The sequence below is a fragment of the Saimiri boliviensis genome, chromosome 1, assembly GCF_048565385.1.
Source record: "Saimiri boliviensis isolate mSaiBol1 chromosome 1, mSaiBol1.pri, whole genome shotgun sequence".
In the NCBI taxonomy this organism is placed as follows: Eukaryota; Metazoa; Chordata; class Mammalia; order Primates; family Cebidae; genus Saimiri; species Saimiri boliviensis.
The window spans coordinates 167,208,290-167,226,045 of record NC_133449.1 but is presented as its reverse complement, the minus strand read 5'-3'; the positions used below and the strand labels follow the sequence as shown (position 1 = coordinate 167,226,045).

Sequence of the window (17,756 nt, the reverse complement as noted above, 5' to 3'; positions counted from 1 at the left end):
TATTCTAGAAAGCCAGGCATGGTGGCTCACACCTGTAATCCCAGCACTTTGAGAGACCGACCGAGGTAGGCGGATCACGAGATCAGGAGTTTGAAACTAACCTAACCAACACGGAGAAACCCCGTCTCTACTAAGAATACAAAATTAGCCAGGCATGGTGGTACACGCCTGTAATTCCAGCTACTCGGGAGGCTGAGGCAGGAGAATCGTTTGAACCCAGGAGGCAGAGGTTGTGGTGAGCCAAGATCGCGCCACTGCACTCCAGCCTGGGTGACAAGAGTGAAACTCCATCTCAAATTAAAATTAAAATTAAAATTAAAATTAAATCCTTTATTCTATTTTCACTGTACCACATAATTTCTATATTTTATACTATTGCAGTCTGAGGAGTTTGTCAAACTGTTCTGTCCTCCTTTCCTTCTCCCACTTAAGTTTATCTAGCTCTCAAGCATTTACACTTTTCACTTAAGTCTATGTAAGAGAATGTGTACAGACACAAGTACATGTGTTCAGCTGGGGGAAAATGGAGGCAAACAGTCCATAGCCCCAGATCAAGACAAAATAGCCCCTATTTATTTCAAAGAGAAAGCCATTATTTAGCTCATTTCTTGTAAAAGATTTTTTTTTAAGTTTGGCTTCCCCTGATTTTGAGTCGTATACTGACTGCTCTTACTTGATTAGAAAAAGAACCACTCACTTGAATATATGCAGAGTCACATTTAGTGCTTGCCTTCAGAAACTTGTATATACATAAATAATTTGCAGATATCCACATACATTTTTGCAGATGTGGGTAAAAATATAAAAACAAAATAAATATTCTTAAAACTACTTACCAGTAGAAAAACCTTGCAGATGTAGTATCAATGATAATTGTGAAGGAAAGGTTTATCATAGAATGTTACAGCAGGAAAAGTTACCAAAAACCTTCACTAACCCTACGATCAGGCTGCTGCTTCCATTCATTTAGGTCAAATGAATTTTGATCTTAAAAAATTAAAATAGCCCATATGAAAATATATATTTTTTTAATCCAAAAGCTCAGTCAGGCAATTTATTGTCACCCAAAAGCTCAAAGTCAGGCAACTTATTATCACCCATGACATTTTTGCAAAGGAATCTGTATTTGGAATATGTCAGTTTATTTCAAATCCTCATTTGAAATGTAAAGATTCTTTCCTAGAAACACCAAATTGAAAAGTCCTCTCTCTTTTTAGAAAAGCAACATAAAATCAACAGACTCACATAAACTCTTTAATCTGGGCCCGTGATTGTAATATGTCAAATCCCGGTAATAAATTCCTTATATCTTTCCTAGTTCTTCTGCTTCTGTGATTTAACCCTAATAGACCCAAACTTATTATGTATGTAAACAATCTAAGGTTTACATACATGTTTAACCCAAAACAGGAAATCCTCTAGCCATAAAACAAAAGATAAACACATCTACCTGAAAATAAATACAAAACTTCATACTTTTTTTCTTTAAGTATACACTTTGCTAGCTAGGAAAGATAAAAAAGGTGGGGGGTAGGGGAGGAAACACATGCATTTCAAGAGACTGTTTAATATACAAAGAGCTCCAGCAAAGAAAAACATACAAGTGACCGTAGAAAACGGGCAAAGAATACGAATAGACACTTCACAAAAGAGCAAAGCCAACGACTTACAAGTGTATTACAAAGATTATCTGAACTCAACAGTGGTCAAGGGAAATGCAACTTAAAGTAATAATGAGCAGGCTGGGCGCAGTGGATCATGCCTGTAATCCCAGAACTTTGGGCAGCCGAGGTAGGAGGATCTTTTGAGGTCAGGAGTTTGAGACCAGACTGGCCAAAATAGTGAAACCCTGCCTCTACTAGAAATACAAAAATTAGTTGGGCATGGTGGTATGCACCTGTAATCCCAGGTACTCAGGAGGCTGAGGCACGAGAATCACCGAGGTGGGCAGATCACTTGAGGCTAGGAGTTTGAGATCAGCCTGGCCAACACAGTGTAACCCTGTCTCTACAAAAAAATACAAAAATTAGCCAGGCATGGTGGTGGCGCAAACCTGTAGTCCCAGCTACTTGGGAGGCTGAGGCAGGAAAATCACTCAAACACTGGTAGGTGGAGGTTGCAGTGAACCAAGGTGCCACTGTACTCCAGCCTGGGCAACACAGTGAGACAGACTCAGCCTCAAAAAAAAAAAAAAATTTTATAATGAGCAACTGCTTCATCCTCATGAGACCAGCAAAATTAAAACAAGTAACACCTACTGTTAGCACAGAGAAATAAAAACACAAAACACATGGATAAATCTTCAAGGATATTCACTGCAACACTGTTCACAGTGCTTTAAAAACATTCTAAAAGCAATAAGAGGGGAGTGGTCAAATAATACAGAGTGTGGTCATGCTATAAACTATTACTCAGCAGTAAAATGAATGTATTAGAGGTAAACCAGAAGACTTGTAAGGATTTCCATGAGTTACTGATAAATAATAAGATGCAGGTTTGTAAACAATGATCCCACTTGGAGCAAACACCTATGTTAAACAAAAAAATCTACATTTTGGCAAGGAGGGAAGGGAAGCAGGGATCTATAGACAGAGGAAAGTACACTGTATTGATTACAGATTGATAACACTGGTTCTTAGCGGAAGAGGATGTGGAACATGGAAAGAGGTGCATGGAAGGAGGGAGGAGAAGAGAAGAGGGAAATAAGGGGAAAATCTCATTTATGGAAGAGTTATGTGTGTATGTAAATTTTAAAAGATTACCTTTGCCTTTATAGATTTTTGTATGATTGTACATGTTAAAATGAAGCCTGATTTCTTACAAGTATATTAAAGACAAAATATAACCTATATAGGAAGAAACTATAACTAAACTATAATAGCCATGAGATTCCCTGGGTCTTGGAAAGGAAGACAAGTGACAAAAATGTATCCCCACACCCCAAACGAAGCAGAAAATGAAAAGTATGAAGGCAGTGGAGAAAATAATGTATAATGAAGAAAATGCTGGAATCACTATCTTAGAACACTGTCGGAGAGAGAGGTAAAAGTAAGTACCTCCTTGAGCTGTGCCTGGAAGCAAAAAATCAGTATGGAAGGAAGGCATTTGGCTATTAGCCCACAGCCTCACAGGCAAGGCTCATCTTCATGGGTTATGCTGAGGCAATGTTAAAAGTATTTGCCCAGCGGCCGGGCGCGGTAGCTCAAGCCTGTAATCCCAGCACTTTGGGAGGCCGAGGCGGGTGGATCACGAGGTCGAGAGATCAAGACCATCCTGGTCAGCATGGTGAAACCCCGTCTCTACTCAAAATACAAAAAATTAGCTGGGCATGGTGGCACGTGCCTGTAATCCCAGCTACTCAGGAGGCTGAGGCAGGAGAATTGCCTGAACCCAGGAGACGGAGGTTGCGGTGAGCCGAGGTCGCGCCATTGCACTCCAGCCTGGGTAACAAGAGCGAAACTCCGTCTCAAAAAAAAAAAAAAAAAAAAGTATTTGCCCAGCTAGGTAGTACCCATGTTAACCAGGTGTATATCTCCCCTGCTTAGAGACTGTAGTCACCCATTCCTCAAGGATGCTATGAGAGTCCACCTTCAAGCACAGGCAAAGTGGTATCACATTCTATGATGACTATCTACAATGATCAACTGAACAACCTCCGGAGGATGTAAAGTCAAGGGCCCCAGTAGCCCTGCAGACAGAGATCAGGTACAAAAATACCCAACAGCGTAGAAAAAGAGGCTCAGCGAGACAAGAGCCCAATAATGAAAACGAAAAAGGCAGTGTGCATTCTCTCCCCTCTGTCATCCATATGTTCCAGACAGAAACCATTTTGTGGAATTATCCTGAACCTCAACTTCCCAGGAATATATCATGGGTGACATTACATTGCATGTTTTCTATACTGATGCCAGCTGGCACAAGGCAATAAATGCCTTTTGTTTACTGAATCATCTTCTTTCTTCATATAACACAGCATGCCAATTTTTACCATTGCTTAAGGTAATGTTCAATATCCCCAAACAGAACATAAAAACTCTTTGTGCATGGCTAAAGATCCAATATTAGAAAGCAGAAACTACTATCAGTCACTGAAAGACTTATTAGAGAGGGTTTTTGTTTGTTTTGTAGTGATAACAGTTTGTAAAATTAAATCTGTAGAAGCATCCATTTTTGGGCTCTAGAACTAGAAAGCATTACTCAAAACTACGAAAGAACAAATGAAGATTTTCTGGACGAGACCCTGAATCCAGAGCTAAAGAACATAGGAGTTGTTGGATACACAAACTGAAAGAGACTATAGTGAAATAATACAATTTTCAAAGCTGTTACAGTGAATGAAGACTTTAAACCATCTATGATGAGAAAAATTAATTAATGAAGTATAAAGAGATCTAACACAATGAGATAAACATTCGAAAGAAGATGGTAAATACCTAATGGCTACATAGATAATACAGCAAGATGTACTATTATTATTTGTTAAATACAAGTATCCTCAACATTATACAGAACAGTCAATGACAGAGCACTAGCCTACGGCCACTCGATCTGACTTGGTTGAAAAACAATTCAAACATGAAACAAGCCAAAGTGATTACATTTCAGACATGTGAGTTTTACAGAGTTTGCTGCAATAAGGGACTATAAGCTAATGCCATAGTACAGAGAATAGGAAGAGAGGCATCCAGGATTAAATATCTAAGAAAGAAGAAGGAAAGCAAAGACAGAAAACTCTTATGAGCAAAAGAATAGAGAGAGAGCACAAACTGCAGACGGTTTGGTCAAAAGAGGGAATGTGGAATGAGATTCGGTAGCCATGAGAGCAAAGTAAGTAATCCTTAGGAAAACTTTTTTTTTAAAAGGAAAAAACAAAATAAGTGTAAGCCAGCAAATTATCATAGTAAAACCTGTTTCACAATCAAGTGAAATAACTTTCAATACAAAGTCAAAAGACACAAAAATCTTAAGAGTAACTCTGTGTTTGTGTGTGTGTGTGTGTGTGTGTGTGTTTCACTGTATCTATAAAAATTTTTCTATAAGATACACAAGAAGCTGTAAGAAGAGAAACTGAATGGCTAGGTAACAGGGATGAGAGGGAATGCTCACTAGTCTCTTAGATCCCTTTAAGCCATGTAAATACATTGCCTATTTTAAGAATTTTTAAAAAAATATTTATCAGGCACAAGGAAATGCAACCATAAAGATCTCAGCTCAACAACAGACCTTTTTCAAAACAAGAACCCGATGAGAGCCAGCAAATGAAATGCTCTCCGAATACTCTTTACTTTTCTGAAGCAACTAACCATTAATCCAATGACTAAGTTCAGAGATAACATCTGACGGCAACTGTTCACATCTTCTGAAGTGGAGTGATGATACGAGCCAGCCCGTGTGCCTCACTTCAAAGTCAGCCCTGCTTAACTATAAAAGATTTTCCTAATAAGATTTTTCCCTTCAGAGATTTAAGAGGTCTAAAGAGAGAGAAAGATTATAACATGAAAGGGAAAAACTTCTAGACCTCACACTGCCTGTCCCACCATCTTTTTGTTTTGTTTTGTTTTGTTTTGTTTTAATACATAGGCTATGATACCTAGGTTTACTGTTTTTGGTTAATTATTCAACCGGTTCTAGGGTATGTAAATTCTCCTAAACAATGAGCTAGTGGGTTTCTTAAAACAAAAACAACAAAACTCTATTCAATATCTTTTTCCTCTGGTGCTAATTTAAAAAAATTAACTACAGAGGAAATATAAATACAACTTACAGAAAACGAACATGAAGCTATATAGTTACAGTATTCAAATAGTCTACTTCAAATGCAATCACCAAATAAATCCAAAATGAGTAGAAAATGAAGAAATTTTACAGAGAGATGCCTACACAAAACTCAATTCAGAGAATAAACACTCAGAGCCATGCTTCCTCATGCCACATTACTCAGAATTAACTATAAAGAAGTATGCAAGGCAGGGCGCAGTGGCTCATACCTGTAATCCCAGTACTTTGGGAGGCCGAGGTGGGCGATCACCTGAGGTCAGCAGTTTGAGAGCGGTCTCTACCAAAAATACAAAACTTAGCCCGGCGTGGTGGCTTGCGCCTGTAATCCCAGCTACTCAGGAGGCTGAGGCAGGAGAATCACTCGAACCTGAGAGGCGGAGGTTGCAGTGAGCTGAGATTGCACCACTGCACTCCAGCCTGCGCCAAAGAGCAAGACAATGTCTCAAAAAAAAAAAAAAAAAGTATACCAGACCCAAGCAAAATGTACATTTTAATAGTAAAGAGAGCGTATTATGAATCTGGGAATAAAGCCACCAACTTCAGGCAAGACAGTTAAGACAAATGGAGAGCAATAAAATAACCTATGCAACACAGTCAACAGGGACAGTCTTTAGATATTACCAGAATACATATGTAAAAGGGAAAATTCTCCAAATGTGTTTCACCGTGACTGAAAAAGAAGGGAGAAGGAAAGGGGGAGGAGAGAGAAAACTAAGCTCCTGGAGGAGAATGATAAATGCCAACGGCTCTATGAAACTACTAGAAATCAGAACAGTTAAAATAGAGGACTTGAAGTGTGAACAATTCAAATATAAAATACATTATTAGTTACAGCAATGTTAATAGTAGCACTAGTATGAATAGCAGTGGCTGTGACTTATATGACGCTTTTCTATACACTTGTAACCATGATGCGTGCATAGGCACCGTGACCATCCCCAATTCACAGTTGAAACAACAAGAGACTTGGGAAAGCTTAGGTAACTTTTCATACTCAGTGCAGCTGTCAAGCACTAGAGCAGCCTCTACATAGAAAATCCCTTCAATAACAAATTTATCTTTATGCCAACAGCATATATGCATTGGTAAACGTAGTTCAAACATCTCTGGAAGGAAAGCAAAGCTTCAAATTAGGTAGATTTTATTACCCAAGAAGCAAGACCCCGGAATCTCAGCTAAGCAAAGGAAAATTTAAAGCAACAGAGGTGCCACTTGATTTACTTTTAGAAACATAGGTAATTTAAGTGTTCCCAACAAGTTCAAAACTAACAAGAGATATACAGGCCTATACAATCTCTGCTACTTTTAGCTTTTACTCAATACTACATAAACACCAACTTCATAACTACTAAGCTCCAAAGCAACAGAAATGAGAGTTGCCCAAATATTTCCTTTTTGTAATGTATCAAAAATTTACTTGAGGCAGCAAAAATATGCTCTATCTGCTAGTACATCAATTTAGAGAGAAATGTACTTCCTCAAAAATATGTCCCACAAGCAACTGCCCACACTGATCTAAGGGTGACCATCTCTACCATAACACATCTTTCTTACTTCCTGCCACAGTGCCTGAAATCCCACCATCAGGCTTCTCTTCAAGTATTTTCTTTTATAAAAGAAAGTAAATATCCCCCAAATAAAGCAACAATGAAAAGAAGACAGGGGACATTATATTTGAATTATTCAACTAACACTTTGACTATGAAATTATGACATCAGCCTGTCACTCCTGTCTGTAATCTAAGCACTTTGGGAGGCTGAGGCAGGAGGGATCACTTGAGCCCAGGAGTTCGAGACCAGCCTGGGCAATGTAGTGAGACCCTGTATCTACAAAAAGGGAGGGAGAGAGGGAGGAACTCTGCCAGCTTTATAAAGGAACGTTGGGCCGGGCGCGGTGGCTCACGCCTGTACTCCCAGCACTTTGGGAGGCTGAGGCGGGCGGATCACAAGGTCAAGAGATCGAGACCATCCTGGTCAACACGGTGAAATCCCGTCTCTACTAAAAATACAAAATTAGCTGGGCATGGTGGTGCGTGCCTGTAATTCCAGCTTCCCAAGAGGCTGAGGCAGGAGAATTTCCTGAAGCCAGGAGACGGAGGTTGCAGTGAGCCGAGATTGTGCCACTGCACTCCAACCTGGATAACAAGAGCGAAACCCCGTCTCAAAAAAAAAAAAAAAGAATGTTGTCAGTCGCCCTCCTCACTACAGAAAAAGCTGAAAATTCATGCTGTTGAACTACAAATACTACCCAATAGAAGCAAAAAAGTAAAAACCTATTTTAAGTAAATGAGTTAATGTTGCTAAAACAAACCACTTCACTTAAAACTTGTGCTACATCTTTTTCTGCAAATCCTTCAAGTGGGCCTAGAACAAAGCTTTCAGATACTACTACGTGTTTATCAGAGACAGTATTTCAACCAAAATACTCAACCCCAAAGCAAGCTCTGACTGCAAATAATAATCAAATGTGTAATTAACAGAAAAATTAGTTCCTTTTCATAGTTCCCAGAGTTGTATAATCAAATTTTAGGTGATTATGTGCAGAATCTTCAGATAATCCAAACCACTCAAAAATCTTTAAGGGCCAACAACATGTACAATGTGGAGATCTAACACTTTTTCACAGAGAAGACACCCTGCTTCAAAATAAAAAAGTCAGCTTGAAATGACACCTTTTCAGTGTAACTTGAGTTTTTGAACTATTTTTGACTCAGCAATCCTTAAGTCAACATTTTTATAATTTAAATAAAATGGTCACAGAAAGCTGCAGGCCATTAGTTTGCCCCATACAAAGCCAGAAGATTAAAGAGGTCAACAATGTACACAACGTAGGCTTTTAATTCTGGTGGCAGTAACAGACATGGGCCATGTTTCAAAATGGGGTAAATACTCTTTACTTCATGTAGGATGAACAAATTGTCTGAAGTCCTTCAAGAAATATGTTTTAAAATACTTATCACCTCATTAGCAAACTGACAAGTGAAAAAGCACATAAATATCTTTAAATAGTTCTACAAATATGTAAGATATTATCTACTGATATAGACTATATACTGATATAAGTCACATAAAATTCACCCAGTGATAGTGTACAACTTAAACTGTTTTGTGGTTTATTCACAGATATGTACAACCATTACTACAGTCCATTTTAGAGCATCTTATCACCTCCTAAAGAAACCCTGTACCTGTAGACCAGGCGTGATGGCTCAAGCCTGTAATCCCAGCACTATGGTAGGTTGAGGTGGGCAGATCACCTAAGGTCAGAAGTTTGAGACTGGCCTAGCCAACATGGAGAAATCTTGTCTCTACTAAAAATACGGAAATTAGCCGGGTGTAGTGGCGGGCACCTGTAATCCCAGCCACCTGGAGACTGAGGGAGAAGAATCATTTTAACACGGGGTGCAGAGGTTGCAGTGAGCCAAGATAATACCACTTCACTCTAGCCTAGGCTAAAGACTGAGACTGTGTCTCAAAAAAAATAGAAAAAAGAAGAGAGAGAGAGAGAGAGAGACAGACAGACAGACAGACAGACCGACCGACCGACCCCCTATACCCTTTAGCTATCATTCACATATAGATCTACATGTGAATATTTAAGTACTAAACTGTTAAGTACCCAGGACATGGCAATCACACTTGGTTATAAGCTTAAAAGCTCTAAATCTGTTGCCCTTTTCTTAACAATAATATTTAGTAGAAATTTAGTCTAAATTTGCTCCTTATGTCTCAAGGATCACAAATTTATCCTTCCTCTTCCATTAAGACTCTTCAGATAATTCCTGTTTGTGAAAAGGGGGACCAAGGCAATCAAAACTCTTAAGTATGTCCCTCACACACACAAATGCACGCTGTTTCACACCAAAAATTAAATGAAAATAAAGCCTGTAAACACATTTTAAAATGTCTTATTTGATAATATCTACATGACAAACAGTAACCACCCTCATTCTATAGCATGTGCCTTTCTTCGGTTTAGAAAAGTAGAACTAGGCTCCAAGTCCAACTTTGCTGAACTTAACAGGGCCTTGAAGAATGTCAGAAACTCTCTTCCTCCACCCACATTAAATATACAGCCCCTAAAACTGTTGATTCACCGGATTCTCAGCTGCCAAAGAAAGTAGACTAGCTTAGTGTTTGACATTTCCTTTTGGCAGTCATTAGTCCTTAATGTGTCACTGTCTAGAGGCTAAACGGAATAGTTTTATGCATTTCTACTTTAGCAGCTCATATTCCTGGGCCAGAGAAAATGTATCAAAGGCTAAATCCACCCTAGAAGAAAGTTGCCAATCTAAAATTTTATGATACAAAAATAACAATATGATCAAAACAACTATTACCACAAGCCCCTTATTACTCAAGCCTGATTCAGTCCTGGCTCCTTGTGCAGTAACTTTGTACACAGGAACAAATTAAAGGGAGAAAAACAAACATTTCCTAAGACCTATGACAATGTCAGTGAGCTACCTACTAATGGGGAAAGAAGACTGCTTCTAGCCAGTTACGCTTATTAAATGGTTCTTCATGCCCACCAAGCCAAGAGGTCTGTCCCCTACACACTAATTAATTTTTGACTCTAAATCTTTTGTTTCTCCCGTAGCCCACTCCCCAGTGCCAATGAATTCCAACCCTTTCTTTGTATATCCTATTTACTATACATAGTTCTATACTTGCTCCAGTGCTTTGTAATAAAATAATTGATAAGTTTTTTAAAAATCTCCATTGTACTAGTATTATCTCTTCTAAGACAGATCTTTTCAATTCTTATTGTTGTCCTCTAAAAAAGACCACCAAAGAAAAGGAAAGATAAAGACAATGACAGATTTAGAGTCACTTTCTATAACTAGGAATCATTTTAACAAACAACCAACAACCAAAGTGAGGAATCTAAAATTATACTGGCCAACAGAATAGTGTTACAGCCACCTAAAACTGTGCTGAGGTAAATTCAATTATAGGAAACCTGAAGACAGCAAGCTAACCCCTCCACTAAAAAATACCTGATTACTGCCATTTATTAAATTCAATTCAATCAAAGTCTAGTAACAATGTAAAAATATCACTACTAAATTATATAATAGCCAAGCAGACAAGAGACAAAAGGTTTCGCACTATACAAGATAGAGCTTTAAAAATATGACTCTGGGCCAGGTGCAGTGGCTTGCACCTCTAATCCCAGCACTTTGGCATACGGAGGCAGGTAGATTGCTTGAGCCCAGGAATTTGAGACCAGTCTGAGCAACATACCAAAACCCCATCTCTATTTTTATTTTTAAGGCTGCTCAGTCTATGGAATAGCCATTCTTCATTCCTTTGCTTTCTTAATAAGCTTGCTTTCACTTTGCTTTAAAAAAAAAAAAAAAAAAAAAAAAAAGGCTAGGGAAAGGACCAAGTCTCCAAAAAAGCTTGAAGAATTGCACAATGAAACCCCCTGATGAATAGGCAATGACCATTTTTCACCCTCTAAAAAAGTGCTTACTTTTAATTTAGCCAAGAAAATTCTGCTGTTCAGTAACTACAGTAGACTCCTTTTGGGAGAATCCAGAAACCCAAATTGAATATAGCGACAAAGGGTTTACTTCAAGGACACATCTACAGAAGAACCCAATTACAGCTGGGCAACTGGCCTTAGGAGCGTCCATATAGAAAGCCCAGGACCATATAGAAAGCCCAGGACGCTCCTCTTAGCTGGCTAATCTCATTCTCCAATCTCAAATGCCTGACCCATCCTTGCTTTCTTTGCTGCCTATTTAATTCACAGCTGCTACTCACCTACAAGTTTACTTTGTTAAGACCTCTATGACCTTGGCTCTACTTAATGGCATCATTTCCTTCTTCAGTTCCCATTGCTAATTGCATCATTTTCCCATTATTTACTTACACAAATCCCCAAGAGAATCTAATTGACCTAATAATCAGCATAGGCACCAGCCAGCCTATAAACTGGAGAGTGAGAAGAGGGCTGAGTGGGATAAAACAAGGCCTTCCAAGGGTTGTAAAACATGTCAATGTGCTCCAAAGGGTGCACACATGGCAAGGAGTGTGCCCTTAGACATCTAATATGCTAACACCTGCTCAACTAACTATGATGGGGATGAGATGGCCTTATTTTTTAAAAAAAAACCTTTTAAGTTTTTTCTAACATATCCACCAAAAGGACTGAGAATACCAAATGGACTCTTTCACTTAACCATCATCAAACTTTAAAAATCATCAATTTTCTGCTTTCTTGTTTCATTTGTCACCTTTCCAGTGGTTTTTCTTCTGCTGGAATATTTTTAAACAAATCAATACATCTCACTTTGTAAAGAATTATCTTGTATGTAACCATTCCCCCTAAACCAATGTTCACATCTGTTCAAATCATGACGGTTAAGGATAAATGAAACTTGATCAATACCTTAAATCCAAAATATAAAATTATTGGCATTTATTAATATAATCCTAAAATTAATGTAATTTTAGGTTCAGAGTGGTTTTAAGAAAGTTAAGTAGGCCAAGTGCGGTGGCTCATGCCTGCAATCCCAACACTTTGGGAGGCCGAGGCAGGCAGATCATGAGGCCAGGAGATCAACACCATTCTGGCAATATGGTGAAAACCCGCTCTACTAAAATACAAAAAATTAGCTGGGTGTGGTGGTGGATGCCTATAGTCCCAGCTACCGTGAGGCTGAGGCAGGAGAACTGCTTGAACCCAGAGGCAGATCCAAGATCGCACCACTGCACTCCAGCCTGAGCAACAGAGCAAAACTCAATCTCAAAAAAGAGGAGGCGGCCAGGCTCGGTGGCTCATGCCTGTTATCCCAGCACTTTGGGAGGCCAAGGTGGGTGGATCACCTGAGATCAGGAATTCAAGACCAGCCTGGCCAACATGGTGATACCCTGTTTCTACAAAAAATAAAAAATTAGCCAGGTATAGTGGTGCATGCCTATAATCCCAGCTACATGAAAGACTGAGGCTGCAGTGAGCTGAGATCACACCATTGCACTCAAGCCTGGGAAATAAGAGTGAAACTCTGTAGAAAAGAAAAGAGAAAAAAAAAGAAAGGGGAGGTGAGGGGAGGAGAAGGAAGAGAAAGGAAACGAAACGGGTTAATGTAGCATTGGCTAGGAAAACCTAGTTGAAAAGAACAGTTTGATTTTAATCTCTACAGTTGCCCAATTAGCCCTATAGAAAGCAAGTAAGAGCTAGTCAATTATGTCATATTCTTTAACTGCCATGATTAAAAATTTTAATTTTACAATTGGATTTTTATCTGAATGATACAATATTTAATATTGCTTCGAAAAAGAAAAATCCAACAAATTTCTTAACCCATTTAGGCCTAGTGTTCCACTACTGGAACGCTAAACTTGTGGGAGTTATTTATATACTACTGCTCAAGGTCCTCACCAAGGTCTGATTTTTCACAAAAAAAATTTGTAAACTCTGACATAAATGGGTTAAAACCTTGAGTTTGTTTCCTTAATTAAAAAACTTTAATGGCGTAAGAAAAAACAGTTTTGAAAAGGTGTCCTTTATCACAACATAAATCACTAAATAGGGTATACATTAATGGCCAATTTTAGAAAACAATGTTCCTATATACAGTGACTTCAGCTATTTTTCACCAAAAATACAGAATCTTCAAAGTAAAATAAACAATATGCTCTGCTTCCCAGCAACAAGTGTATTTATTAGTATGAGCTTAAAAGATTATAGTTCAGTATTACAGGTCTTTTTGGTGTATGTGTGAGATAAAGTCTCATTCTCTCACCTAGGCTGCAGTACAATGGTGCCATCATGGCTCACTGCAGCCTCAACCTCCTGGGCTGAGGCTGTCCTCCCACCTCAGCCTCCCAAGTAACTGGAACTACAAGTGTGTGCCACCACACTGGGCTAATTCTTCTTATCTCTATAGAGACAGGTTTTTTCATGTTGTCTAGGCTGGTATAGTTTTTTCTAATAAAATATTTCTGGTCATTTTACACCAGGAAATAGTAAGCAATATTCATACAGACATAAGAACAAGGCCAAGCCAAAACAGTAATCTTTTCACTCTTAGAAGATCACTTTCATATTTGAATCTAATAAAACCAGTAATTCTTTCTCAAAGCAAAGAGAAGTAATTCAAGCTAATATGTTCCAGTGTTAAATTTAAAGGACGGTTAGCAAGGAAGCCTTGAAATATAATGCCACACTATATTCAGCTCGGTAGATTATTATAAACTGCAAACATTAAAATATCTTCAACTGGGGCTGGGAGTGGTGGTTTAAGCCTATAATCCCAACACTTTGGGAGGCTGAGGCCGACAGATCACAAGATCAAGAGATCAAGACCATCCTGGCCAACATAATGAAACCGCATCTCTACTAAAAATACAAAAATTAGCTGGGCATGGTGGTACACACCTGTAGTCCCAGCTACTTGGGAGGCTGAGGGAGGAGAATTGCTTTTAACCCAGGAGGTGGAGGTTGCAGTGAGCTGAGATCGTGCCACTGAGACTCTGTTTCAAAATAAAAATAACAACAACAACAACAACAACAATCTTCAGATGGAGTTAAAACCAGAGCAGGAGACCAATCATTCCAAAGCATCTGAAAATAATATTTGTAAGGTATTTACTGACCAGATGTTATTTCAGCATATAATAACTCAAAGGAAATATTTTCCTTATGTTTTCAAATCATGACATTATGAAAAGCCCTAATGGCAGTTTTAAAGAATGATCAAATGGAATCAGTTCCCAACAGTCTTTGGTTCTATATACCCAATATTCCTCTTTAAAATAGTCTGGGCGGAGTGGCTCATGCCTGTAATCCCAGCACTTTGCAAGGCCAAGACAGGTGGATCACATGAGACCAAGAGTTCAAGACCAGCTTGGTCAACATGGTGAAACCCCATTTCTACTAAAAATACAAAAATCACCCACATGTGGTGGCACACGCCTGTAATCCTATCTACTTGGTAGGCTGAGGCAGAAGAATCACTTGAACCAAGGAGGCAGAGGTTGCAATGAGCCAAGGTCACACCACTGCACTCCAGCCGGGGCGACAGAAAGACTCTGTCTTAATAAACAAACAAGCCAGCCAGCCAGCCTGGGTGACAGAGAGAGACAGTCTGTCTCCATAAATAAAAATAAATAAATAAATAATAAATAAGCAAGCCACTGAGTTACTGACAAGGACTTCATTAGCAGTCATCAGATATGAACAAAGACTCAACTCAAAATGAATAAAATAATCCACTCTAAGAATAAAAATGTATTCCACAGACATGTGCCCCTCTAAGTTGGCATTATGACTAAGAAATGTATCAACCAAAGAGGCAACTTTCAACACAGAAGGTCTGAAGTCAGAGAAGAGGAAATTTCCTGTCTCTGAAAAGGATAGTTTAGAAACTCAATGCTCATGACAACCTGCCCATCATGAAAAGCATTTCAATGGCATCCCTTTATGTAACTACATTTATTGGGGGGAGGAGAGGGTTAAAGACAAAAACACTAAACATTGTGGCTAATTTGAGGGCAGAAAAACCAAACATACAAACCCAATTTGTTTAATCCTTAACTGCCATAGTCACAATGAGTTTTTATTGACTACCTTAAGTCCTATAAGATACCTAATTTAAAAAAAAAGTTTTAAGATGAATGGATACAAAATATAAGGGTTGACTGATAAGCTTTTAGTTTTACGTATTTGTCACATATGGGCATCCTAAGCTAAATAGGTGGCCTCTCACAACTATTAGTTGGCTACATTTAAACAATCACAATGTTTTTAATAAATCAATTTTTTTTATTATCAACACATGACGACTTTGTCAAAAAGTAAAGCCTACTCCTTGAGCCAAAAAGAATAACTGAAGGAGAAACTATTTCTCCTAAAAATACAAATTTGCATATTTGCACACACATTTTATAGTTTTATGTTTCTCATCAAACCTGGCACTGCACACACACACTAAGAGGAGAGGGAGAGACTTGTCAGCTGTGATTAGATGCTTGAACTACAAAATCACGCAGACTGGAGATGAAGACTGCCACTTTGGCTCCTTGCTAGAGGCAGAGCGCAAGCAATGAAGCATACACAGAAAGCTGAAAAGCACCTGTCACAGAAGACATGTCCCTTGGTCCCCGCCCATCCAGATCCCTGTTCACCCTATTCTTTGCTACACTTTATTTTTTCTGTTCTTTTGTTCCAAGGCATTTTGGTATTTTTGAATACCACCACCCATTATATCCTCATCCTCATGGTTTCCTTGGTCTTGATTCTCTGTGCATTTTAACAAGGTCAGTTAAAGGGGCAGCTACTAATGACCCCAATTCCAGCCAAGAAAGCTGCGCCCTGGGGAGATTATATGACTTGATCAAGCTTTAACAAGTTCTATCCTATGGAAGTATCAGCTTATTGCCCATCATCCATGGCATCACATGTAAAGAACACCGCAGGAGAATCTCTAGACTAAAAAATCAAAAGCCTTAGTTCTAGTCCTAACTACTCAAACATTGGTATGTCCATGACCTAACACCTCACTAGTTTCAGACTCAGCTTTGAAAACACTGATTGAGTTTTGGTTCTGGCTAAATGTAATAAATATATACCACCCTGTTTGTCCCACTGAATGTAACTAAAAATCCTGAGCAGAACACATGGAATAGCAATCCAAGAACTGAAATAAAGAATGGTGGAATCTACAATTGTAGTTGGAGACTGCAACACTTGAACTCAGGAGGCAGAGACTGTAGTGAGCTGAGATCATACCACTGCACTCCAGCCTGGGCAAAAAGAGCGAAATTCCATCTCAAAAAAATAAATAAAAATTGGCAAGTTTCTATAAAGGACCAAATAGCAAGTATTTTAGGCTCTGGGTCCATGCAGTCTCTTTAGAAACTACTGGGCCAGGCTTGGCTCACACCTGTAATCCCAGCACTTTCAGAGGCTGGGGTAGGCAGAATGCTTAAGCCCAGGAGTTTGAGACCAGCCTTGGCCAAATGGCAAGACCCATCTCTACAGAAACTAAAAAAATTAGTCAGGCATGGTGGTGCACACCGGTAGTCCCAGCTACTGGGCAGGCTGAGGTGGCAGAATCACCTGAGCCCGGGAAGTCAAGGCTGCAGTGAGCCATGATTGCACCACTACAGTACCTCAAAACAAACAAAACCGAGAAGAGAAGAAGAGGAAAAGAGGAGAAGAGGAGAAGAGAGGAGAAGAGGAGAAGAGAGAAGAGGAGAAGGGAGGGGAGGGGAGGAAGAGGGAAGAGAGGAAGAGAAGGGGAGGGGAGGGGGAGGGGGTAGGAAGAAGAGGAGAAAATGGAAGAAGAGGAAAAGGAGAAAAGACAAAAGAAGAAGAGAGGAGGAGGAGGAGGAAGAAGAAACAACTAAATGGGTATGGCTATGTTCCAATAAAACTTTATTTGTAAAAATAGGTGGCAGGCTAGACTTGACCTGATAATTAAAATTTGTCAAGCCCTAGACCACATGATAACAAACACCACTTCCAAATTCTAACTTCACAATTTTATACTTCCTAGCTCAAAAATCACTTTAATATATACTACAAGGAAAGAATGAAGCAAATGCTATCACAGAGAGATAACTGAGTCTCATTTCAAGACTTAATAGAAATGTATACTGTAATTTTTTTAAAAACCAAACTAACAGCAGTCTGGGTTGCACTGCCGCCATCATCATTCCCGTTCATTGCTTCACCCGTGGCAAGACTGTCAGCAATAACTGGGAGGCCTACCTGGGGATCCTGCAGGCGTCAAGGGGGATGCCCTAGACGCCCTGGGCCTAAAGCACTACTGCTGCTGCCAGATGCTGTTGGCCCATGTGGACCTGATTGAGAAGCTGCTCAATTACACGCCCCTAGAGAAGTGACCACACTGGAGCCCACCCGAATGCTGAGCTGACCATGAGCTGTGAGCATCCTGCCCTGAGCTCATGAGACTGAGGTGTCTGGGGATGCCTGGCCACAGCGTGTGGATGTGTGTCCT

At 39.3% G+C, this 17,756-nt stretch overlaps 1 protein-coding gene and 1 pseudogene across 1 annotated transcript in view; one reads left to right on the top strand and one right to left on the bottom strand.

Moving 5' to 3' along the window:
• Positions 1–17,640, top strand: part of LOC120363574 (DNA-directed RNA polymerases I, II, and III subunit RPABC5 pseudogene) — a 35,683-nt pseudogene extending 18,043 nt beyond the window's left edge.
• The window catches only part of CTNNA1 (catenin alpha 1), a 183,073-nt gene that overhangs the window by 83,337 nt on the left and 81,980 nt on the right, over positions 1–17,756 (bottom strand). The gene's annotated exons all lie outside the window — the stretch shown is intronic.